Raw genomic sequence first — 25,183 nt, 5'->3', positions numbered from 1 at the left:
GGTGTGTTCCCTGTCCCACTTCCAAACCAAATCTATTTAAAGCTGTACTTCATGGAATCTGAAACTGTATACCCTGTTTACTATTTAGAGCTGATACCCAATGTTCTTTAACAGGGAAGATCTTACTTGAGTAAGAACAAGCTTCTGGCCTTTGGTAGACCGTTGATTATCCTTGTTTTCCATGGGGTGATTCATTAGCAAGGATGAATAATGCCCAATTAATTCTCACAGACTTGTCTCTATTGCTAGAGTGAATTGGTTATTATAATTTGATGGAAACAGCTCTAGTCTGCCTTAAATCAAATAAATCAGCTATTGTTATTTGAGGTGGAGTTAGAGACAGTAGTTACAAGTGAAATTATGTTCTTAGTTACCTGAATAGAATCTCATTGTTTGCGGGAGTGAAGTAAAGCATTATGGATTATGTTCTATGAACCAGGTGTCATGAGAATCTATTTCTACTCCCAGCTCTGACTGTATCACCTTGGGCAAGTCATTTTCCCTCTTTGAGGTCTATTTCAGCATCTGACAATAGATAGAGTTAGACCAGTTGGTCATGGTGTTATTTCTAGTTAAATATCCCAATGTTAATTGCTATGGTTTTATTTCTTGGTCAGTTCTTTCTTCCTCCTGCTGCTACTTTTCCAAAGTCATAGAGAGTCTAGTGTGAAAATTGTTTTTTTAGCTTTTAATTCTTTTACATACCTGAAAGGCAGTTAATGATTTGAATTTTAGATTGGACAGTGATTGGACATTTAGGCATTGGTTGTGTCTACCCTAGCAACATTCATTTTCTAGTTAGAAATCAAAAAAGTCCATTTTCCTCTATGTTTTTCTGCTCCATAATTTCGGTCTCAGTTTTAGAGGCTCTGGTAAACTTCTCAACTAGCCATATAAAGAGGTTCCTCTTCTGTTGTTTGACTTTTCTGGGATTGCGTCAGTGACCTGTAAGGAGAGGTCAGAATATCAAAGACAGAGGGGGCATTGAGAACCAGTCTAGACAAAATTTTACAAATGAATTTATTTGCAAAGAAGAAATGGAGACACAGATGTAGAGAGCAAACATACAGATACCAAGTAGGGGAGATGGGGAGGGATGAATTGGGAGGTTAGGATTGACATATATACACTACTATGTATAGAATAGATTACTAAAGTATACATCTGTGGCGGAATCATGTTGATGTATGGCAAAACCAATACAAAATTGTAAAGTAATTAGCCTCCAATTAAAATAAATAAATTTAAATAAAAAAAAATGATAATGAGAACCTACTGTTCAGCACAGGCATCTCTACTCATTGTTCTAAGTGAGAAGGATATCTAAAAAAGAGGGGCTGTATATATATGTAGAACGGATTCACTTTGCTGTACAACAGAAAGTAACACAACATTGTAAAGCAACTATACTCCAATAATAAAAATTAAAAAAGAACCAATTTAGCCAAATCCTTTCATTTCAGAGATGGAAATTTTGGGCTCAGGGAGGGAATCTGATTTGTCTGAGGTACTAGTGGCAGATCCTGGGCTAGAATTCTTTCTTCTGACTCCTTAGTTGCTGTTTTAGGAAAGGAATCTCTATATGTGAAATGTCGTTTCTCTTCCCAACATTTAAAAGGACATTATCTTTCAGGCAAAACCAATCACATTGCCAACTCAGGGATATGAGATGCCCTTCAAATATGTGGATGGCATACCTTTTCGTTCATTCTGTGAAGCATGAGATAGATGATTCTGGCTGCCTCTGCTCTCTGTGTTTGTTAGGAGTCTGTGGTTCCCTTGCAGTTCTTCTTGACCCTGACATCACCACTGTTTCCTACTGTCCTTTTCTAATCCATTGAATTATAGGAAGCTTAGGATGAGTTCCTAACTGGCTGTGTGCTGTGCATAGTTGGGAACATCAATAAAGAGAAGACAGATGCAGGATTAATATGAAGGAGGACAGGAGAGTAATAGCCAACACAGTGAAATCTAGTTCAAGGCCTGTGGTTCCCAGTTGCTGTGTTACATAAGATTAATAGCAACATCTCTCATCCTTTGAGACCTTCTTTCTGCCTTGCTCTTGTGGGACTGGGCTGGGACTGAGGAACAGCTGGAATGATCTTTTCCAAAACCAAACTAATGTTTTCATGAGATTTCCAGGTCCAGAGAAGACAGCAATAATTATCCATCAGCTGGAAGATAACTTAGAGGCAACTGGGTCTAAACACTTACCTTGTACTTCATAATACTGATGTACAGAGAGTGGAAATCATTTTACTGGGTCTGAGGTTCAAATCCTGGCTTTACCTTATTTGCTGTGACTTTGGTGAAGGCATGACCTTCCTTCCTCTGAACCTCAGTTTCTCCATCTGTGAGATGGAAAGAGGAGGAGGAGGATGAAACAGAGGATGTCAAAGGTTCCCAGAATCTTGATCCTGAGTCTCTGACTTTCCTAAGGTCCTGTAGCAAGATTTTAGCCAAGCTGAGTCTTAGATTCAGAGCTCCTTTCTCTGGTTTGGAGTGCTCATCATGAATACGTCCACCGCTCGTACTTCCTAAACCGCATGCTTGTATCTTTCAGCCTTGTTTCATTAAGTAAACTTTTTCTCTCTCATTGGCAGATCCCTCTGTCAAGGGACTTGCCTAAGGCAGTCATTATTAATTTGCGTGTGTGTGTGTTTAGTGCTAAGGGAGAGGATTATGGAATATTTGGAATCTGTGAAATAGAAAATACACATCTGTATAGAATGTTGTCTACAATTTCACGAGGTTTGTAAACTCTCTAAAGGCCATACCTAGGTTCTAGGTTAAACAAAAGATGTTTTTCAGTGTGGGAAGTCTGACATGACATTTTGATAACACATATTTCCTTTGCTGTTGGATTTCTCCCACAGTTCACCTATTGTTTTGCTCTGAGTGTCAGACTCATTTATGAGTGTGACTCTGGGCATTTATATATTTCAAACTGTTGAGTGATGTTTTAATATTCAAACTCTTACTCTGCTCACTTTATTCATTTATTCACTCTATCACACAAATGTACATTTAACCCAGAATCTGCTAATCGCTATCAATTTTAATATATCATTTCACTGAATCTCATAAAATAAAAAAAATATTTTTCCCACTTTTCATATGCAGAAACTGAGCCCAGAGAGATTGCATAGTTTGCCTAATGTCATATAGCAAATGAATGCAAAGTCTGGAATCAGTCTAGATCTTCTTGAAAATACGTGACTGCATCTAGAGGTAACAGGCTTCCCAGGTGGCGCTCGTGGTAAGGAACCTGCATGCCAATGCAGGAAACATAAGACATGTGGGTTCCATTCCTGGGTTGGAAAGATCCCCTGGAGAAGGGCATGGCAGCCTACTCAGTATTCTTGCCTGGAGAATCCTATGGACAGAGACGCCTAGCAGGCTAGGGCCCACAGGATCACAAAGAATCAGACATGACTGAAGTGACTTAGCATGCACACACACAAGAGATAACAATGAATGTGAATAGGGGCAATGAAACTGTTCTATAACCTATAGAAATTCCTAGTAAAAAATAGTCAGTGGGCCCCTGAGGAGTACAGTGAATGTGTGCTCTGGGAGTTTAAAGAGGGACAAACTCATATATCCTGCATCTTTTATATGATAATTCATTAATTAAATGCTCTTCTGGTATCTTAAGGCAGGATAAAAAAAGTTGGGCAGTTGTCTAAACGGCATTATAAATAACTCATGTTTTCTCTTTTCTTGCATACTTGGATCAGGTTAGTGGTCTGAGAGTCTTCAGTTTTGTGAGTGAGTGCAGGAGGAGGTGGTGATTACAGAGTCATAGAGCCCTGATCGCACTGCAAGTTATCAACTGAGTTGGAATTTCAATGCTTTGGGGAATCCGTTTGTTGTTTTCTCCCTGTTATATTGAGCGTGGGATTTTTACCAGAGATAGACTTCTGGCCGTGCACAGATCAGCACAAATGCAGATGTGAGCAGCGAGAATTTGGATCGTGCCAAGAGGTAATGACTGCCACATGTGTGAAGCTAATCTCAGTGCCTGGTGACCCACTGTGAGTCTGTGTGGGAGCCCTGAGAATGAAGGCTGGTGTTAGACATGGAAGAGGCCTTCGAGGTTGTCAGAGGCAACACCTTCGGGTGGGAAGATGAGGCCCAGAGAAGGGGCAGCAGCGGGTTGATAGCAGAGCGAGAACCAGACTTCATACCAGTGCTCTCCAGTAATAGCGCCTTAAATTTCCTGTCTTCCTGGGGGTTCATGCCCCCACTTGACACTGGATTGAGAATTAAGTGTTATTAACTATATAACCTTGGAAGTATAACTTGATTTTTTTGGATCTCAGTTTTGTTGTCTGTAAAATGAAAATCAGACCCTATTGGCAGAACTGTTGTGAGGATAAGTGAAATACCATTGTGCTGTACACCATGCTGAGGTGTTATCTCACATATGCTTAAGAGTCCTTATTATGGCCCAAGGAGATAGGTGTGCGTGTGTGCTAAGTCGCTTCAGTCATGTCGACTCTGTGTGACCCTGTGGACTGTAGCCCATCAGGCTCCTCTGTCCATGGGATTCTCCAGGTAAGAAAGAATACTGGAGTGGGGACAGGTACATGTATCCTATTCTACAGATTCTACTTCCCAGCTTCGTTTTGATACTTTTCATTTTGTTGCTTCTCGGAATTTGGTCTGAAGGCCAGGAATGTAAGCATCACCTGGGAGCTCCTTAGAAATGCAGGCCTCAGGTCCCATTCCAGACCTCCTGATCAGAACCTGCATTTTAATAAGATTTCCCAGGTAGTTCTAGGCTCATTAGAGTTTGCGAAGCAGTTTTTCCACTGAAGACCAGTTCTGAGTCTGTTGCCCATAGGCCTCTGCCGACATTGACAAGGTTGGAACCAGTATTCTGGGGCAAGCCTTCCCCATGCCTGGAGAGACAGGAGGGAGCCCTTGTCAAGCAGCTCCCTAGGAGCAGTGGAAGGCTGGGTTGCAGGAATCCAGCAGGCTTTATCTTTTCAACGCCCTTCATTTCCCCAGAAGTAGTATTCACCAGGGGTCAAACTGGGATTGGATCCCAGGCTTTGGACTCCTAAAGTCTGTGTTCTTTTCATCACACCACCATGCCTCAGTCAAGAGGAATGCTGGGCTGTGTGGACCATAACTCTTCATTCCCCATAGTGCCAGTATTTCCACGCTGGCTGTTTTACTCTATTACTCAATTCCTAAAGGGGAGGAATTAAAAAAAAAAAAAAGAAAAAAGCTTGAGTTGAAAGCCAGGATCCTGCAGCTTAATCAGTTATTTTCATTTTTTAATGAGGGAGACTATTGTGAAATAAGTAATTATTAATTACTCAAAACTAATGAAATATTTTAGTTTCCTTGCTAAAAAAGCATATGGAAGCTAAAAGAAAGCATATGGGCATTTTTCGGGAAGCATATTGGTGAATGGACAAATTCTGGCGGTGCCAGTATGCCTTTGCTGTCTGGCTGGGGCCATCCCCGCGTGCGCTGGCATCTGAGTCCTCGTGTGTTTGGAGGGATTATTTAAAATTCCCATCTGATGTGTGCCTTAGGTTGCCTCTGGAGTTACACAGCTCTGCCTCATAAATCTTTCTGCCGTGTTTTCACTCCGATGTTACTGGTGGAGTGTCACTCACTATAAAACCTTTACCATCAGGGGGCTGCCATGTTCCTCCTTTCCAGATGTTTCTCTCTCTCTGCAGTGGGCCAAAAGGTCCTGCCCAGCTGATGGTTGGGTATAGAGACTTTGTTCACCCGATGGTTTGCCATAGCGTCCTTGGACCTCCTTGCTCCACTGAGGACCATCTGGGAGACTTCTGGGCCCCCTACTGAGTATCTGCACTGCAGATTCCTCCCTGTGAAACCAGAATGGTGATTAAGTGCAGGTCTGCTCGGGGCTGTTTATCATCGTAGGGCATGCTCCTCCTCTCCTTTTCTTTATGTCTCTTCTCTCTTACTGTGTTTGTGGATCTGGTAAATGGCTTGATGGATTGGGAGGTGGTTGAAACTCTTTTTGGCCACTCTGGTGATCCAGGCTTGTGACAGTTAGAGACAGCATGCTATGTTTGAGAAGGTACTTGGCTGAGAGTCAGAAAACCGAGGTGCAGATTAACCTGACTTAAGCAGCATTTACTTAGCACCTACGGAGAAAGGTGGCTCACTAAGACATGGAAGGAGGGAGGTGGCAGGTGTATGGAGACGAACTTGATGCAGGGCCAGCCAGGACTCAGTGTGATGTGTGGGCTCAAAGATGAGACTTCGTGAGTGAGAGAATGTGGGAGTTCTTGCTACAGGAGGTTTCTTATAAAAGCAGGGGCTGCAATTGGCTTTGAAGGATGATTGAGTGGACTTTGATGAGATATTACAGGGGCTTCAGGGGGATGCTCTGGCAGGCAAGAATCAGCTTGAGGCAAGTCCCCAGAAGCAGGTGAATACCATCCCTGCCCAGAGAACTGGGCACAGATGACAGAAATGTGTAGTTGAGAGAAAGCACTTCTTTTCTGGCAGACCTGTCTCCTCATCTGCAGAGTGTACCCTTTGGACAATTTGGTTCTCAAGAAGCCTCAAGACCTCCAGTTGGTCTTGAGGCTACAGCATCTCCCAAGACCTACCCTATCTCCCATCCTAAAGCCAGATAAGCATTTAGCTAAAGGTCGGTCACTCACAGTGGCGATGGAGCAGGGTCCAGAACCCATGTGTCTTATTTCTGACTTCATCACTCTCTCTGTGACCCCCCAGGGCATTAAAATGATGAGTGGCTGGGATGACCATTATTATTCTAGCCTTTAATGTGTGAAACAGAATTTTAAAATAATCTGCAACATCAAACAAATGAGATATTTCACCATTTTGCATACCTTTTGACCCTTCCAGTGGAGACCATTCCACTCTTATAAAATGCTTCCTTCTTCCACTTTGCCTGTGTGGGCTTTGCTTTCCTGCCTGAACAACCAGGACACATCCCTCAACCTAGGGGAGCCATGTCTCTCCACCCTTTGGCTCAGTTAGCGTTGGACTTTGTTTATTTTGTATTGTCACCCTTTAATGTTTCCTCTTATCTCCCACCCCTTATCCATGTATTATGAGGGTTCTGAATCTAGGGACTATATTCTGCTTCTCTGAATTCCCTTTCACTTCTGGCACAGCACTGCCCATATCATTCCTGATAAAGAAACAACTGTGTTCTTCAACCGTTTTCCCCTCTTCTTGGTGCTTGTTTTTGAGATGGATATGAGACTTAGAGATTTATAGAATTTCAGAATGGGAAAGGAATTTAAAAATTCACTGTCTAGTTGAGCTCCGCCCCAGGGAAGAAATGGCTTACTTTGCTGTATCTGCCCCGTGAGTGGTGGGTCTGAGAGTGGCACCCTCATCTGATCAAGCAGGAGAGGGGTGGCTGGGGCCTGAGCTCCTACTCACCCTTCGACGAGTGTTGGCCGGGTTCCTTCTTTCGATGGAGAACTTTGGGAGTAAAGGTGGTGCACGTGACGCTGCTGCCGCATGAACCAGAGGGAAGCAAGCAGACGCTTAACCGGTGTCTCCTGTGATGTACCACGTGACAGGCCCATGGCAGGTGCTTTCACATCGTTTGGTTTAGTCAATCATCATAAGCGAGAATTCCCCCACCCCCTGCGCATGGGAGACAGGTTGTAAACAGGGCATTTAACCAAAGCCCTTTGCTGTAAACACTGAAGAGTGCATGGTGGTGGATAGAATTTGGCCTGATGGGGAGAGGGCTCTTTGCACTCTCAGCTGTTCTAAGGGTAACTGATGGGGGACAACGATCAGAACTGTGGTGGGAAAACCTGTGTTTCCTGGAGTGTAAGAGAAGATTGAGTGCTCGCTCCTCTCCTCTACACATGCATCCCTGTCTTTGGAGGGATGAGACTTTCCTTCCTCCCGCTTGGGGGTTGGTAGTACTGGATTGTACTTGTTCTGGTTGCGTCTTACTCCTGCCTCTCCCTTGGCCTCCAGCCCCACTGAGTCTATTTTTCTATCACTCCTATTCATTCTTCTTCACCCGCTCTCTCCCTCTCCTGAATTAACCCTGGGTGGCCTCAGGTCCCAAAGGCTGTCCGATGGCAGACTCCCCTGGACTGGACTGTAAAATGCTGGCAGGGAAGACAGGACACAAATCTGTTAAATACACAGTAAAAATAGCTTCTGATCTATGCAACTCGGTATTAGGCAAGATGATATTAACGAGGTTTGAGTGCTGTTCTGAAATGTGGCAGCTGCACATGCATCTTGGCTGCTTTTCCTCCCTACCTCTGGCAGCTTGCAAGCAGTGTTGCCATGACACTCCTTGGGCTCTGTTTAGATCAGCTATTTTCTGAAGGAGTCCCTGACCTTCCCCACAATAGAAACCGTTGATGTGGTCATGTCAGAGCCCCTCCAGGAGCCCTGGAACTGGTGGGCCCCCCAGTTGTGACTTGGAAACTGTTGGAAGCTGTAGGTCAGGACACAGACTTTGAACGTTTAGGAACAAGAAAGGCTGTTAAATATCCTCTAGTGTCCTTTGATGAGGAGGATACTGAGCCTATTGAGTGAAAGGGACTTGTTCAAGGTCGCAGAGTGAAGTAGGGACAAGGCTGAGGCAGGAGCTTGGGTCTCCAGATTCTCTAATGCTCCCATTGTGCCACTCTTTCCCTTGCCTGAGGGCCCTTTTCAGCCCTGATGGCTGTGGATGGAGAGGAGATAGGCCTGGGTACATCCATGTCCCCAGGAATGGGCAGAGGGAGTGAAGAGAGAGGAATGAGGAAAAGAGGGTTACCAAGAGGCCTCTGGGGGCGACAGAGGCCAGAGTAAATGCCCTAAGTGCCCCTCAGCCCGCTCGAAGAGACTCTTTTCTATCAGGTTCCACAGGTTGGTCCACGGAGAAATAGATGCTTACAGAAGCAGGGGAATAACAAGGTCATGTTCTCTGTTGCTCTGAACCCTTCCCTAACCTCATATTAGACTTCACAAAACACTACCATTAAAAGCCATTGTCAGCACCACTGTCTTTGGGATACTTTATTATACAGTGTTGAGTATTCTTTAGAGATTTCATATGTGAAATGCTCTCTTCTCCACATGATAGGAGGATCTCAGGAGACAGAAACTGTGAGTCACATGGACCCTCCTCCCTTCTCCCTTCTCCTCATCCCTCCTACCCTCCCTCTCTCCAGTCATGACATCTGGCAGAGACCTATATCACATATGATGAGCATCCAGTAAATTTTTGTTGAATTGAACTTAGTCGAATTTAGATGGCCTCAACATTTTTATTAATTGATGGAGTGGGTAGCCATTCCCTTCTCTAGGGGACCTTCCTAACCCAGGGATCGAACCTGAGTCTCCTGCATTACAGGTGAATTTTTTACCGTCTGAGCCACCAGGAAGCCCAACAGATGGTGCACATTGCCAAATAAAGATTTGGGGGAATAATCGTCTCATCAGTTTAGATTCAGTGAGATTTCTTAGTTAACCTTCACGAAACTGAATACACTGTCAAGTATTATTCTCATTTAACAATGAAGAAGTGAAAGACGCGTGACCTGCTCCAACTGAAAGAGTAAATGGTGAAATTTGATTTGCCTCTAGATTGTCTGTCTTCAAATGTTATGTTACTTCTACTCTACCCCAGTACTTATGGAGGGGTGATTGTTCCATAGACAGTGGTTCACCCTTCCATTGAGGAGTTCCAGCCTTTTAAGGTTATAACCTACCTCTTAAGAGTTTAGAAAAGTAAATATGAATTCTCGGATTTGAAACAGTGACTTATTATGCTTTGGACCACCTCGGGCTGATTTTTTTTTTTTTTTAATTTTTTCTCTGTAAGCCAAGGGAAAAATAACACATTTCTGTATTCTTTAATTTGCTTAGTTTGAAATAAACTTTGAAATGGTATGTAATACTCTTTGAACTTTTAATACATTTGGATCCATCCAGAATATGAATGAAAAAGGCCTTCTGCCCTAAATGAATTGACTAATTGAGCTGTGAACAAAGTCAGACCTTGTTTTTGGTTACAAATGAAGGATGCAAGAATTTTTTGATGCTGTAGCTGAAGTCTAGGTTTTGGTTGGTATCGATGTTTTGCAGATATTTTTCAATATTTGCCATATTCATAAGATGATATACTTTATGCTTTCCTAACACTCATCAGATTTGGATGCATTTGGCTGATAACACCCTGCATCCTTTCTGAAAAAAAGCATAAATGTGGAGCCATCTTTGTTTTTTATGTATGTGCTTCGGAAGACCACAGTTTTCTAATTTAAATTTCAGTAAGCAAAGCTTATCAGTAGTGAGCATAATATCTTGATATATATATATAGATCACATGTTTCCTTTTGTGTCTAACGTTCCAGGTGTTTAAGGAGGAGAATGAGTTGAATAATAATGGTATAATGTCCAGAGAGAAAGTTGAATACATAAAACAAATAAGCTTGGAATCTATTTCTGTAGTGGTGTATGTGTGAGATTAGCTCAGTCTTTTTATAAAGTTGTCTATACTTGAAAGTATATAATAACTTCGGAATTACCAGAGAAAATTGAAATCAAAACTTGGATGATTAGGGGGATGGATAACTTATCTTTTGTTTTAGAGCTGTAGGTAAAGTGAAAAGTCAAAAGAGTGTATGTTTTGGTGTTAGATGGAAACCAAATAGTATCTGTATATTTTCTTTGTGAAGAAAGCTTGGCTTGGGAATCTGAGTATTCTTTCAAACTTTCCAAATTACTTCAGCCCCCACCAATGCCCATACTTTGCTTAATTTGATTGAATCAGTTTACACTGAACAATGGCTTAGAAAACATGTTATTTATTATAAGCAATGCACATACACACTATATAAATAAAGGAAAGGAGAAAAAGAAGCAGCACTTGCATATGTGAAGCAATCTGCCTTGCTTTAGAACTGCATATGTGTGTGTCTTTTTGTTTAAGTAGATTGGGAGCACCTTGAAGATAAGAGAAATGTTTTGTACATGTTTGTGATAATGATTTTGTGAACCCAAGTGCAGTAAATCAAAACAACTTTGGTAACATCTTTTGCCTGGAGTCAATAGACTTATTCAGAATTTCTGTAGAAGTCATTCTATTACTTTTGAAATCCCTCTGCTTCATAGACTTTCTGTGGAATTACTTTAGAAATCCATCTGCCTACTTGCAAGAAAAATGGATAGTTAAGTAGTGCAATAGCCTGTTTACATACTGGCTCAAACTGTCACTGTAAGAAAAGGTTGCATATATTCTAAAATGTTACACAGCTAGGAAAAATATACACATATAATATATAGAGTGACTATATATGTACATATATATACAATCATATATATATGATCTGTTCCTTGTCACAATATTTAACCCAACATGCTATTTACAGTAATGAATCAAAATGTCAGTTTTAAAAATATGAAGTGTCAAAGTGTTCCCACGTTGCGGGAAAGTTTGATGTGACAGTTTGTTAATCATATGACTATTATATCAAACGTGTCTCACAATGTTTTCTGCTTGGTGCTCTTTCTTGTAGGCTCCTCACACTTTTTCAGTGAATTCCAAGTTCAAGTTACTAACCCAGGGAACACATTTGGGTTACGTGTCTCCCACACCTCACACAAATGCTGCTATGTTTTCCTCTACTTAAAGCTGAATGGATTTAACATCATTTCAGAGTAGTTTGATTTTGTGCCTGACACATTTATGTATAGAAGCTAGAAGAAAAAAAAAAAAATCCCCTACTGTAATTTTGTTGTTTTCACTGCAAAACCATCACATGAAACCTTAATAGAATAGCTGTTTTGTTTTTTTCCAAGCTGGGTTTCTCAAGGTATAATTTAGATGTCCTTACTCTTTGACCTTGGGTACATTTTTGAATTTTGCTTGGCACATTGATTATACTAACTTCTTCATCCTAATAAAAGAACAGAATCCTAGAACATAAATACCATATATATGGGAAGAGGCAGCATGGTTTCTCTCTGAAGTGTGGCTATGCTTCTTACTAGTTCTGGATATATGGATCACACTCAGTCTTTGGGTCTCAACTTCCTCTGAAGAATTGTTAAGATTGAAATTAGATTAGACTAGTGAATTTTTAAATGCATGCCTTCAAGGAGTCCAGAGCTCTGGGTGGATGTGTGACCTCAGATGATAGGGTACGGGGAAAGTGGTGAGGAATCCAGGCCCTTCTACCTGAGCAACCCAATCTTACATCTGTTTTTAGTTGTACATAATATTTCATTTTGAAAGAGGAAATGGCAACCCACTCCAGTATTCTTGCCTGGAGAATCCCATGGACAGAGGAGCCTGATGGGCTGCAATCCATTGGGTTACAAAGAGTCGGACATGACTGAGTGACTGAGCATGCACTATTTCATCTAAGTAAAAGGTTCTGCTGCTTAAAAAACCAACCTGCCCACCTGTTGGCAGCCACTCTACTAGGTGATCTAGCGTCAGCATTCTCTGGTTCTGCGGCCCATTTCCTGAGAAATCACATGGCAATCGCACCAGCAGATCTTGACTCATCTGGCCTTAGGTTCTGCCTATACACCCATGCAGCCTCCATGGAAGACCTTACAATGGCAAAGCCTTCTGCATTGTGAGATTTGAGGGAAGAGCCACTAACTGAGGTCATATCTATGTCTGATTTTAATCCTTGCATCATTTTGGTCTTAGTAAACTTATTTTCCAATTGAGCAGATTTTTACATCAGCAAAAACTATCATTTAGAGCAAGTTCAGACAAAAGAAAATAAAGAAGTTTTGGCAAGTATTTTGTCTGTTTCTGGTCAAGGATGTGAATGTTATTCCTTAAACTGGAACATTTCAGACAGTTTGGGGAGGAGGCTGGGCACCCACAACTTGATATTTTAGTTCACTGTTTATCCTCCCTCCTTCTACCCCATACACGTGCAACCACCACCATCTTGATCCACTATGTAGGGCATATTCCTATGTATATTTCCCAGAATGATGCGGTAGGGAAATAAAAAGTTGTGCATTACAAATCAAGGAAGAGACTGTAAGAATGACAAATGGTCAAGGGGCATGACTTAGTAAGACTTTAGAAAAGCCTTTAAGTGTGAACATAATAAAATCAAATCAGGAAAAATATACCTCATAGATATAAAAGCATCCTAAAAATGGGAAGGAGGGTTAATGTCTACTTTGGTAGACATTCAGAAGCATCATTTTCAAATTTCCTCAGGGATCAAATTATGGGATTGTTTTAATTCTCCTAATATCTGAAATTGTGAAGGAAGAGGATAATCAAATCTACAATTCTATTGTGACACTTTCTTATGGTGAAATTCCCCTTTGGTAACAGAATTCATAAAAACAGTGTGAGTGCCAAGACAGAATGTTCTTTTATTAAGTCACGTATCAGCCACTGGGGATGCACCTAGGTTTATAGGGCTAGGGGGGACGTATGACCCAAAATAAGTGTTTAGAATAATTAGAAAAAACCCAGGAGTGATTCCTGACTTGTTCCTTGAAGGATCTGGTGAGATGAGGCAAACTGCTCTAAACTAATGTTGAACTCTAGAAATAGAGTTTTCAATGGAACAGAAAGTATTTTGTGTGTTGTTGCTGCTGCTGCTGAGTCACTTCAGTCGTGTCTGACTCTGTGTGACCATTTAGACTGCAGCCTGCCAAGCTCCTCTGTCTGTGGGATTCTCTAGGCAAGGGTACTGGAGTGGGTTGCCATGCCCTCTTCCAGGGTATCCTCCCAACCCAGGGACTGAACCCAGGTCTCTTGTATTTCAGGCAGATTCTTTACTGCTGAGCCACCAGGGAAGCCCCATTTTGTGTGTCAGTTCAGTTCAGTTCAGTCTCTCAGTCGTGTCTGACTCTTTGCGACCCCATGAATTGCAGCACGCCAGGCCTCCCTGTCCATCACCAACTCCTGGAGTTTACTCAGACTCACGTCCATCGAGTCAGTGATGCCATCCAGCCATCTCATCCTCTGTCGTCCCCTTCTCCTCCTGCCCCCAATCCCTCCCAGCATAAGAGTCTTTTCCAATGAGTCAACTCTTGGCATGAGGTGGCCAAAGTACTGGAGTTTCAGCTTTAGCATCATTCCTTCCAAAGAACACCCAGGGCTGATCTCCTTTAGAATGGACTGGTTGGATCTCCTTGCAGTCCAAGGGACTCTCAAGAGTCTTCTCCAACACCACAGTTCAAAAGCATCAATTCTTTGGTGCTCAGCCTTCTTCATAGTCTTGGTTAAAATAGACTAATATAAAAATACATATTCAAGGGATGGAGAGGATGACATGAGGGCAAGCCAAAATAACAACAGCACGTTTGCTCTCTTGTTTATTTACTTTACTTTTCCATGGGCTACCTCTGCCTCTCTTCTTTATCTCCTTGCTGGACCATAAGGACCAGAATTGAGAGCCTTGTCATGCTTCTTCTCTGACTCCAGTTGCCTAGAGTCACTCCTGACTCATCCATGAGCTCAGTAAATATTTACTGAATGAATGAGCAATACTGAAAGATAGCCCTTATTGAGAAACTATCATGATATTACCTGGAAAATTCTGATCTGGCCACTTCTAAACTCTCTGGGAGTTTTACTAAATACTTACTGAGTTAGGCATTATTCTGAGCACTTTGTTAACTCACTGAATCCTCACAACCACCCTCTGAGGAAGGTATTGTTATTACCACCATTTCACAAATGAAAAATTGAGATCCAGAGATGTTACACAACTTATCCAAGGTCGTAGTTCATGAAAGGTAAAACTCAGGACTTGAACTCAGGTAGTCTGTCTTCAGCTGTCTTAATCACTATGGTATGTTGTCTCTGTACTGTTGGTATAATTATACTGGCCTGTTCTTCCCAGCATGTTATGAGGCTGAAACAAGATGATAGGTAGGTTGAAAGTTTTAGGGAAAGGTGAACCAACTACTGAAGGTGAGAAAGCACAAAATAGCTTTAATCTAAATAGAAAATAGAAACTTGTTGAGAAAATTCAGAGAAGAAAAAGAATGATCACCTCTAACTGGGGTGAAGGGGAGGGGATTAAGGAGTTCTTGGGGTTGGCCTTGAATGAATGGGATTTTGATAAAGGGGGATGCTTTCTAAGTAAATAGAATGGACGATGGAATAGAGGCACCGATGCACAAGGTGGTGAAAAAGAAGGCATCAGTTCACTGAATGATCAGTTCACTGTTTTGAAAAGATCAGTTTAGTTTTAGCAGATTCTTTTCAAAACTGTGCATCGGGGAACAGGGAAGGGAAGGGGCTTGTGGAGGAAGAGGAGGACATGGAGAGTAAGGTAATGAATGGGAAGATGAAAAAGCATAACCAATAACTGCCATCTTCATCTCTCTGGAAGTCAACTCTAGGCACATAGATGACCCCTGCCTTACCTAGATCATGCTTTGACTCATTGCTTTCTTGTGTGTGGTCCATAAGTACTAATCCAGGGAGATACGCCTCTGAAAAGATTGGTCCCCACAAGCCTGGAGAATGCAGCATACTCTGGCGCCCTCTTAGGCATTGGCAATGTACATTATTAGCTTGTTAAATCTTTCAGGAAGCCCTGTGGGACAGCACTCAGCTGGCTTACAGTTGACTCTGGAACTTGGTTTCTCCCTTTGAGCATCCCTAGTTAACATCAGTGAGTAGACACACTCTTGGAAACCACCAGCCCACCAGCTGGGCTGATCTGTGTCCACAGTTCAAGATGCGTCTGAGAGGAGAAGGAGATCCACTCTCAGGGCAGCCTGAAGTCCCATTATGAAAGGAGAAGTTGCACAGAGCACTCTGGCCTGTAGTAATGGTTATGTGTCATTTAGAAAGAAAGCTGTGCTCAAGATAACCTTGAGAACCTGCAACCCCTCTGAAAAAGTAAGAGTGAGAAGCAGGAAGTGAAGGAGCTCTAGTTCTTGAAATGGAATGTGGCTGAGGTCGATGGTTTGCCACCATGGGACCTCCCCTAGCAGGCTGCCTTGTGAACATTTATAAGAAAACACCCTTCAGGTCAGCGAGCCAGCCCTGGAGAGGGCCAGGTACCTAGCTCACTCCCACATGTTGTATTGGTCTGAAAGGCAATGCAAGGCAGTGGAATGTAGAGTGTTCGCTCCTTGATGGAGACCATATTCGGAGTTGTGTAAAACTACCTCACTTAAGATAGTGTGTTAGTACTTAGGCATTTCTTTCCAGAACATACCTGTTACCTTTATTTTCTTTTCTCTGGTCTGACTTTAACTTTCAAGCATCACTTTTGAAATTTGTCACTCTTTGGAATCACATGGAGCCTCTCGCCCTCAGAGGTTATAATACTGGAGGTTTGAGAACACAGTGTGGGAGAATTTGTATTTCTAATAAGCTCCAAGATGATTCTGAAACTGTCAGTTTGTGGGCTCACTTTGATTAATGCGCCTTTAAAGTATAGTTCAAGACCCTTGTTTTCCAGGAAATTTAACTGATTGTCTTCACCCAAAGTGGTTTCTTTCTTCCTTTCTCTTTTTCTTTCCTTCTCTCATATTCTAAGGGAACCCATCAGAGGCCCTATCTGAATTAGGTAACTTGTCATTTATGTAAGTCTCTGGGGCTCAATTATCAACTTCTTGTGTCTGTTTAAACACTTTAGATAAGAAAGACAATTGTAAAAATTGTGTAAATGAACACAAATTCTGATGGAGACTCTCAAATCCTGAATTCACATCTTCTTATTGCTTCTTATAAGCTGTGTGTTTAGGGTCAAATCACATCTTGTAGAGTTGAGTTTTCTCATCTCTAAAATAATTATTCCATTTCTTCCTGCTACAGAAACTCATGGAAAACATCAATTGAGAGTCTGGATATTTAAAATGCTGTAAAAATACAACAGTGTTCACAGTAAATTATTGTTCGTGTTTTGTTTGTTTTGTAAAGTGTGACTCATTCACTTTATCATTAATGATGAGGCATGAAGGAAATGCTGTTGGTTTTTAATGAGATGTGGAGTAGAGGGTGGGGCTTAAGTGATGCTGAGATTTCAGGAAAGCTCTTTTCAGTTCCTGGAAATGATTCTCACACTGACAATTATAAGCTTGTGCTCAGGTCAGGAAAAGCAATGTGCATTTATATTGAACTGTTTCTTCAGGTAGACCATGATAGTGATTACGAAAATTGTGTTCATTTTCTGAACTTCTCATTGTAAACTTGAGAAGAGATGAAGTATTCATAGTGGTTGTCATTGACAGGGGTTTGTAGGGTGATTGCTGGTGAGTAAGTTTATAAATCCTTACATTTCTGTTTTCTATAACAAGAATACCTAAAACAAGAAGTGTCCTCTTCTAGGTTTTCTTAAGATAGCATGTATGTTCCTTAAGTGTCTACAGTACAAAGCCTAAATCAGGCACTGAAGAATAAAAATATGGTTAGATGTGTAATTTCTTTTTTCACGGAGTTTCCAATCCAATGGGAGGCCCAGACACGTGCGTAACTAGCTGTTTCACAGAACAAACTAGGTGACAAAAGAGAGGTTCAGGAGGCATGCTGTGGGAACCCAGAGCAGGGTTTCAGTGGGCCTGAGTCAGGGAGGGGCTCCTGAAGGAGGTGGTTTTTAAGCAAGCCTTGAAGAACTGAAAGGATTTAAGCAAACTGACTTTAGATTGGAGCAAGCCAGAGAAAGAGACAATATGTTAGTACTTAGGCTTTTCCCATAGTATTTTATAGCCAAGGTTATGGGAAAAGTATTGATGCACAGAAACAAATCTTCCGTTCTGAGGATCCGCCACTGGTATTCTGGTCCATTTGACTGTGCTTATTTTATTTCCTTTAGTATATTTGTCCCCTCTTTCTTGACAGGATATTCCTTTTTGCTGCTTCCTGCTGGCATTTTTTTGCCTGGTCATTGACCTCTCTCGCCTGCAAAGTTGGCTCACTTGCTACCATATTATCATACTCCTTTGGATAAAACCTCTTTTCTCTGATATCCTACTATTGTAATACCCCCTTCCATCCTCACTCTTGTTTTGGTTTGCAACAGTAACAATAGCCTTTAAGAAATGTCCCTGTATTGATTAGATTGACCGTTTTGTAGTTTGAAGACACTGATTTCTCTGTCTTCTCCAGGCTCTGGATTGCCAAGCCCAAAACACCAAGTCTAGGTGGTACTTAAAGATGTATAGTTCTGGCTGTGGCTGAGAGAAGATAAGGTCACGGTGAAGGGAAACATGTTGTTAAAATATGTTGGAATGAAACATCAAGTGCTGGACCTGTCTAGGAATACAGTGTACATTACATTCTGTGTTCTGAACGTTAGAAGGTTGTGATGTTCAGAACCTTACGTTTTGATACGTACAATCATGTAATATAAGTTTATATCAACTGAATCCAGGCAACCATCCACTACATTATTAATTCCAGATGAGAAAATTCATTAGGGCTCAAATTTTGTTTGAGGCCCAACTGTTTCTTAAATTATTATTACAATTATTATCTATTTTATTATCTTTTTTTTTTTTTTTTACAACTGATGGGAAGGGAAATTTAACAGCTGTGTGATTAGCAGGGCATGAAATTAAAAATGTTTTGTACAGAGTCAAGAGGTTGTTTACTAGAGAATTCCTCATGTGAGAATTAAGTATCATTTAGATTGGCCATAAGATACTCTCCTTCATCATTTAAGTTGGATTTCTCACATCCAGTCATTTGCTAAAAGTAAAGGGCCTTTTGCCTTTTCTGGAAGGAGAATACTGGCTAGGTTATCACAATGCGTCTCTAACATTGTCAGTCAAGGTAACAGCCCCATTTCTTTCACTCATAAAATAACAGTGCAAGGAAAAGAAGTTCAGCCTCACTGCTCTTAGCAAAGAATGAGTAAGTTCCAGTTTGAGGAAGTCAGGTAAATTAGAGCTAGAGCTTTAAAGTGGCTTTAGTTTTCTCCTTTCAAACCCCAAGAGTGTCACCTTTCTCTGAGTGTGACATCTATAATGTGCTGTTGATCCTTAAAGTTTCCTTTAGTGGTATGCTGTTGTTTCTTGGGTCCGTTTGCAAAAGTCCCTCTTTTGACCGAGTTCTAGAAAGTACCACCTCCTTCTTCCTTTTTGCAGGATGTGCTCTGTCTTCTGCAGAAGCAGGAGAGCATGGTGGTCAAGCACGTTAGCCGGAGTCTCTTTGCTGGAGTGTGAAGCCAGCTCATCTATTTGCTTGGGCAAGTGGCGTTTGCTCTTTGCTGTGCCTTTGCCTCATGCCCTTATTGAATGGAGGTAAAAGGCAGTACCTACCTCCAAGGTTGCTTTGAAGATTGTGGGTGTTAATACCTGGAACATGTTTAAGGCTCTACCTGACTCATAGCCGGTGCTCAGTTAAGGTTGGCTGCCTGCATTTTTGTAAGACAGTGTACATCCTGTGTGTGAAGGTCTTTGTTAGTTCACATCCACAAGGACTTGCTTCACTTCTAACCTGGGATACTTCCTCTCTCCTTGCTGCTTTGTCTTTCATAGGATCATCCCTATAAGATAGTTATTTTATTCTTGTCATAATTCTTTCTTTAGACAGATTTTATTGATATCTTTCAGTTTGATGAACTCAGCAAGACCCAGTCTCTGCCCTTAAGGGATATTTTGAAGGGGAGATTGGGATTGATGAAAGTTAATGCAGATGACTCTTATTGGAGATAGACTAGAGATAATTCCAATTTTAACTCCAGAGTTAAGGTATTTGAATAGTATCCCTAAATATTCAGAAGTCTAGTTAAGGAATCTGTGGTCCTTAGAAGAGAGAGACATTAACTTTGGTTTGGATTGAATGCAAATGTCGCAAGTCTTCCTGGAAGAGGAAAGGTTTGATCTGGGACCTGAATGCTGGGTAGAATTTGACCTGACCGAAAAGGGGGGAATACTTCCCAGGCTAAGTGAAGGGTGTGAACTACACTTAGTTTTTCCACATTTTCCACTATCCAGGCCCTTTGGACAGCTGTTATTGCAGGTGGGACCTCAGTTAGAAAGCCAGAGAGTGTGTAAACGAGGCTTTCATAGTCCCCAGGTCCTGTATAAAAAATGGATGAAGGAACCAGCCCCCTTTTAATGTCTTTTAAGGGGGTATGAGAGAGGAAAAATGGGAGAGATGAACACAGGAAATGTTGGGTGTTTGTAGGGGGATTATAATCAAGACAATTGATTGTTCTTTATCTTTTCTTAGATCATATTTAGGGGAGATATAGATGCTTTTGCATGTATTTCCAAAACTCCAATACTTTGGCTACCTGATGTGAAGAGCCGACTCATTGGAAAAGACCCTGATGCTGGGAAAGTTTGAAGGCAAAAGGAGAAGCGGGCGGCAGAGGATGAGATGGTTAGATAAAATCACTGACTCAGTGGACATGAAATTGAGCAAACTCCAGAAGATAGTAGATGACAGAGGAACCTGGCATGCTGCAGTCAGTGAGGTTGCAAAGAGTTGGACCTGAATTAGTGACTGAACAATGACAACAGCAGCAACAACAGCTATACTTATATATATGTATATGTGTCAGAGTGTCCCTTTTTTTCTCCTTGTTTCTTCTGTTTTTAGTAGGAGCCAGTATTAAAACCACTCGATCCTTTGCCCTTAAAAATAAATCTGGGTGGGGGTTAGAAAAGAGTATTTCCTGGAATACATTATATGCTGGGCAATAGATGTGGGTAGTTAAATGGCTTTCCTGTAGAAGAAAGTCATTATACGTCGGGATGCTGCCAGCAGCTCTCTGGTGGTTGGTGAGTGTGTTTCAACACTGTGGCTGCTCTCCATCAGCTCTCTGCCATGTAAAAGTGGTTTTAAACTTACTGTCGCTTTTACCAAGTGACCTGATGAGGCACCATAATGTGCGCTGGCCAAACATAACATGGCACGGTTGCAAAATAATGAGACTGGTGTTTTAGCCAACATCCTGGAACACGTAGATGCCAGTAGTAGAGACATCTGAGCAGTGCTCCCTCTGGGGGCGCCATTCCAGCATGGGGAGCACTTGGTCCTCGGTTGCTTCCACTGCTCAGCTCAGAGCATCCTTGGGATCGGCTTCTGAGATAATGATGAGTGACCCTAAAAACCATGAACCTATAGAAAAAAACCCTAAAAACCAAAAACCGTATAGAACCATGAGAAGGAGACTGTGAAATCCACTTAACTCATTCTGAGTGTGAGAAAACTGAGGCCCTGAGATGAAAACTGATGTGTGCGGTGGGCTTTTTTTCTTAGACGAGAAAGCGTCAGTTTGAATTACTTTGTTAGCTCTCTCTGCCTGTTATTTTCTCGTTGTTTCTCTGCCGTAAGGAAAATGGATTCTGTGTTAAATCTGTGAATAATTAGAAAGAAAGTAAAGATGGAAAGAGGGTAAAAAGTTCCCCTAGTCTTGCCTGGCATCACAGAATGTATATGTAGCATAGGGAAAACTCAGTCCTCCTAGGATGAGGCTCCTATATTTCTAAGAAAGTCTCAAGAAGTAGAAATCACTTTGTCAAAGTTTTCAGTTGGTTATAGTTACATCTATTATAAAATCAGGTGTAGATAGATTGAGTTAAACACACAAGTTCCTAATTGAATTGTAGACCTTACCTTTCAGGGGTAGGGATCCTGTCAGGGATAAAGCTATATCCTTGTCATAGCCTGATGGCAACATTTCCTAAAATGTCCTCCGTGGGATACTAGCTCCAAATGTTCAAATCAAGTGGGAATCAGTTGCTTTTTAAAAATTAAATAACTTGTTTAACTGCACCAGGTCTTAGTTGTAGCATGTGGGATCTAGTTCCCTAACCAGTGATGGAACCTGGGCCCCTTGCACTGGGAGTGTGGAATCTTAACCACTGGGCCACCAGGGAAGTCCCCGGAATCAATAGCAATCTCCATTTTGGAACACCTACAGATAAAAAAATAACCACACCATTCCTTTCTGTTTTGTGAAATTCAAGTTTTTTCAAATTTATTTTATCATGGAACCATTTTGTGGATGATTTTCCAGACTAGTGTTCTATGGAACATTCTTTGGATAGCATGATTTTATTGTTAAAAATCTTAAGGTTCACATCTGTTGTCTTGTAATAATCTTGTGTGAAATGTAAAGTCATTTGGGCTGAACTATAGACCTCCACTTGCCCTACCTTCTCCATAGGAGAAATTACAGGTTTATTTCAGGATCAAACACTTTTCAAATGAAATGTTGTGAGGAAAAGAAAAAACAACAACAACAAAAAAAACCTTTTAGAGACTAATAATTGCAGAAAGAAGACAGTGTTATACCAGCCAAACCCAATTTTGTGAATTAGGGCTTTAACTTGGAGAGTTATTCCTGAAAATAGCTTGTTTTTAAGCAAAACTTTATGGCTTTTGGTGGGAGCCTTTCTTACCATCAAACGCATAAATATGGCTGCTTTTAAACTGACATGTTTCTTGCATTCAAAACCAGGGCTTGTAGAGGAAACAACACTTTCTTTAACTTTTTGAAATAGTTGGCTTGACCATCATGACATTTTTTTCCTGCTTATTTAGGATATTAGCTTTTTTTTAATTTTTTTTTTTTTTAATGCTGGAAGACTCCGTGTTGATCTTGTCCAAGCCTGCACTTGACAGATGAGGAAACAGAGGCCCAGAAGGCTTTGGTGTCCTTTCTAAGTGTCTTTAGTAATTAGTAACAAAACCAGAACTAAAATCAAGAACTCTCACTTACTTACTGAGTTAAGTGTAGTACCTTTTTGTTTATTGTACCCTCTGCTACAGTCCACGGGGTTGCAAATGGTTGGACATAGCAACTGAACAACAACAGCTGTTGGAAAGGAGTAGATTGCTTATCTTGATTAGATAGTAGATAGATATGTATTATACACACATCAGTGACAGATTGTTGTTGTTTAGTCCCTAAGTCGTGTCCAAGTCTATGTGACCCCGTGGATTGTAGCCAGCCAGGCCACTCTGTCCATGGAATTTCCCAGGCAAGAGTATTGGAGTGGGTAGCCATTTCCTTCTCTAGGGGATCTTCCCAACCCAAGGATTGAACCCATGTCTCCTGCCCTGGAGGTGAATTTTTTTTTACCACTGAGCCACATGGGAAACCCTCAATTATGGATAAAGGCTCATAATTAGAAACTTTTTACCCTCAAGGTAAGAAGACCCTCCATAGTCCCTATGTTGTCTCTCTCTTTTCTTTTTTTTAATAAAAAGAACTTCACCCACCTCAGGCTAGTTCTTTGATACTGCTTACTTGAGAAATTAAATTACTTCAACAGAAGAGATATGTGTGAAAAACAGGGTCCTGCTGCACATTTGAATCTCCTTTGTTTGAGGCTGAGATATTCACTACAGCAAGGTGGTGTTTAAGGTTTTTGACATAAGGAGAAAACTGGCTCATCATCAAGTGCTTGAGGGCTCTAGCTTAGTTATACATCGTCCTGCGGTTCTTTCTTTCCTCCTCCCCACTCCCCGCTTCTACATCATCCTGTGGCTTCTTTCCTCCTCCCTGCTCCCCACCTCTCCCAGTTGCACCAGCTCCTTTCTCCACCTCCTGTGTCTTCAGCCAGAAGGCTATCTCGCTTGAAAGACAGGAAAGAAGCCTCCCATCTAAGGGAGATGAGGCTTTGCCCAACTGTAACAAAAGCAAAATCAAATCCTCATGCCTTTGAGTTTTATCCTTTAGGTAGAAAGATTTGGTGGTTAGCGATCTTAAGAAGGGCTTCCCTATTAAAACGCTACTGTGGAATCTGTAATCTGGTGCTTGCCATAACTGTGGTGTATGAAGAAGGCAAGGGCGTTAAACTCAATAGTGGAAAATATGGGTTCTGGGCTGCAGTTCTCTGTTAACTAGCTGTGGGGTCTTGGGGACACTAAAAAAGCTCTCTGAGCTTCATTTGACCCCATCTTTTCATCGGGGCTCAGGGAATCATGATTCCTGGAACTGCGTGGATCGAAAGAGATAATGGATATGAACAGGCCTTGTAAACTTCAAAGCACCCTATAAATAGTGTAAATCTGTTCATAGCAATCAAGTAAATGATAATGCAGACACATCCATGCTGCTGATTTTGCATCCAGTACCACTTTACACCTTACACATCTATTAGTTCACAGTTCTGACTGTAGACCTGTGCGTTGGTGAATAGCTCCTGGCATTATAAATCACCAGGCCTGGCTGCTAACCTGGATTGGCTGGTGATTTACTCAGGGGTAGTGGGCACGTATCTTTGTTCCTTGAGCCTGAGATGCATTCTTTGTAAAGGAAATGCTTGGACTCTGATTGAATGTAAGGGTGCTTCTGTTCTGCTTGGAAGTTTTTTTTGTTTGTTTGTTTTTGCAACCTCGCCAATTCAGTCACTGATCAGTAATCAGAGCTCACATTTAAACTTAAGGCCATCATCAGTTTCATTTTACAAATGAGGACACACGTAAGCACAGAGAGCTCAAGTAACTTTCCCAAGGCTGCACAGCCAGTGAGTGGTGGAGCTGGGATTCAAACTCTGCTCTGGTGCCCCAGAATGACCGCAGCTAGATGAATTTGAAGAACTCTCCAGAGATCCCAAATGTGTTATGTTGTCAGACTCCTCCTCTAATCAGCTCCATGATTATCATTTAGCTGTTTCGGTTTTTGGTAGTGGTTTAGGTTTTAACTCCACAATTAGATTCTCAGCATCCTGATTGCAGGTTTTTGGTGCTGGAAAGTATATTTCCAGTGTCCAAAGCAGGGTCTGGCACATGGTAGTGTCCCCTGGTATGTGCACCGTTTGTTTTCTGGCCAACGTTAGATTCTTTGAACCCCTTAGGGAGGCCTGCCATTGGCTTCTCCCCAAAGTGTGTTTGACGGGATGGCCTCTTCACATCAAACTCTGTGGGAGAGGGAGAGGGTGGGAAGATTTGGGAGAATGGCATTGAAACATGTAAAATATCATGTATGAAATGAGATGCCAGTCCAGGTTCAATGCACGATACTGGATGCTTGGGGCTGGTGCACTGGGACAACCTGGAGGGATGGTATGGGGAGGGAGGAGGGAGGAGGGTTCAGGACGGGGAGCACATGTATACCTGTGATGGATTCATTTTGATGTTTGGCAAAACTAATACAATTATGTAAAGTTTAAAAATAAAAAAAAAAAAAAAGCCAGTTGAGGTTGCTGTGGTGTGACTCTGGACAAGTCTCCACAGGGGAGACAAGACAAGTTGCAGCCCGCATGGCTTGTACACTCCGATTTTCTAATGGCTGCTTGACTTTACCAGAGTGAGGTCTGGTGGAAG

General features: G+C 41.7%; 1 protein-coding gene and 1 long non-coding RNA gene across 8 annotated transcripts in view; one reads left to right on the top strand and one right to left on the bottom strand.

The window, feature by feature from the left end:
* Nucleotides 1-25,183, top strand: part of LPP (LIM domain containing preferred translocation partner in lipoma) — a 745,809-nt gene that overhangs the window by 184,060 nt on the left and 536,566 nt on the right. The gene's annotated exons all lie outside the window — the stretch shown is intronic.
* On the bottom strand, nucleotides 668-11,018 carry LOC113890865. Its single transcript, XR_003510617.1, has 3 exons — nucleotides 7,420-11,018; nucleotides 2,215-2,351; nucleotides 668-945 (listed from the first exon to the last, which is right to left on the bottom strand). It is a non-coding gene; the product is annotated as an uncharacterized LOC113890865 (long non-coding RNA).

This window comes from Bos indicus x Bos taurus, chromosome 1 (genome assembly GCF_003369695.1).
Source record: "Bos indicus x Bos taurus breed Angus x Brahman F1 hybrid chromosome 1, Bos_hybrid_MaternalHap_v2.0, whole genome shotgun sequence".
In the NCBI taxonomy this organism is placed as follows: domain Eukaryota; kingdom Metazoa; phylum Chordata; class Mammalia; order Artiodactyla; family Bovidae; genus Bos; species Bos indicus x Bos taurus.
Note: the sequence above shows the minus strand (reverse complement) of the source record. Positions and strands in the feature narration are given on the sequence as shown.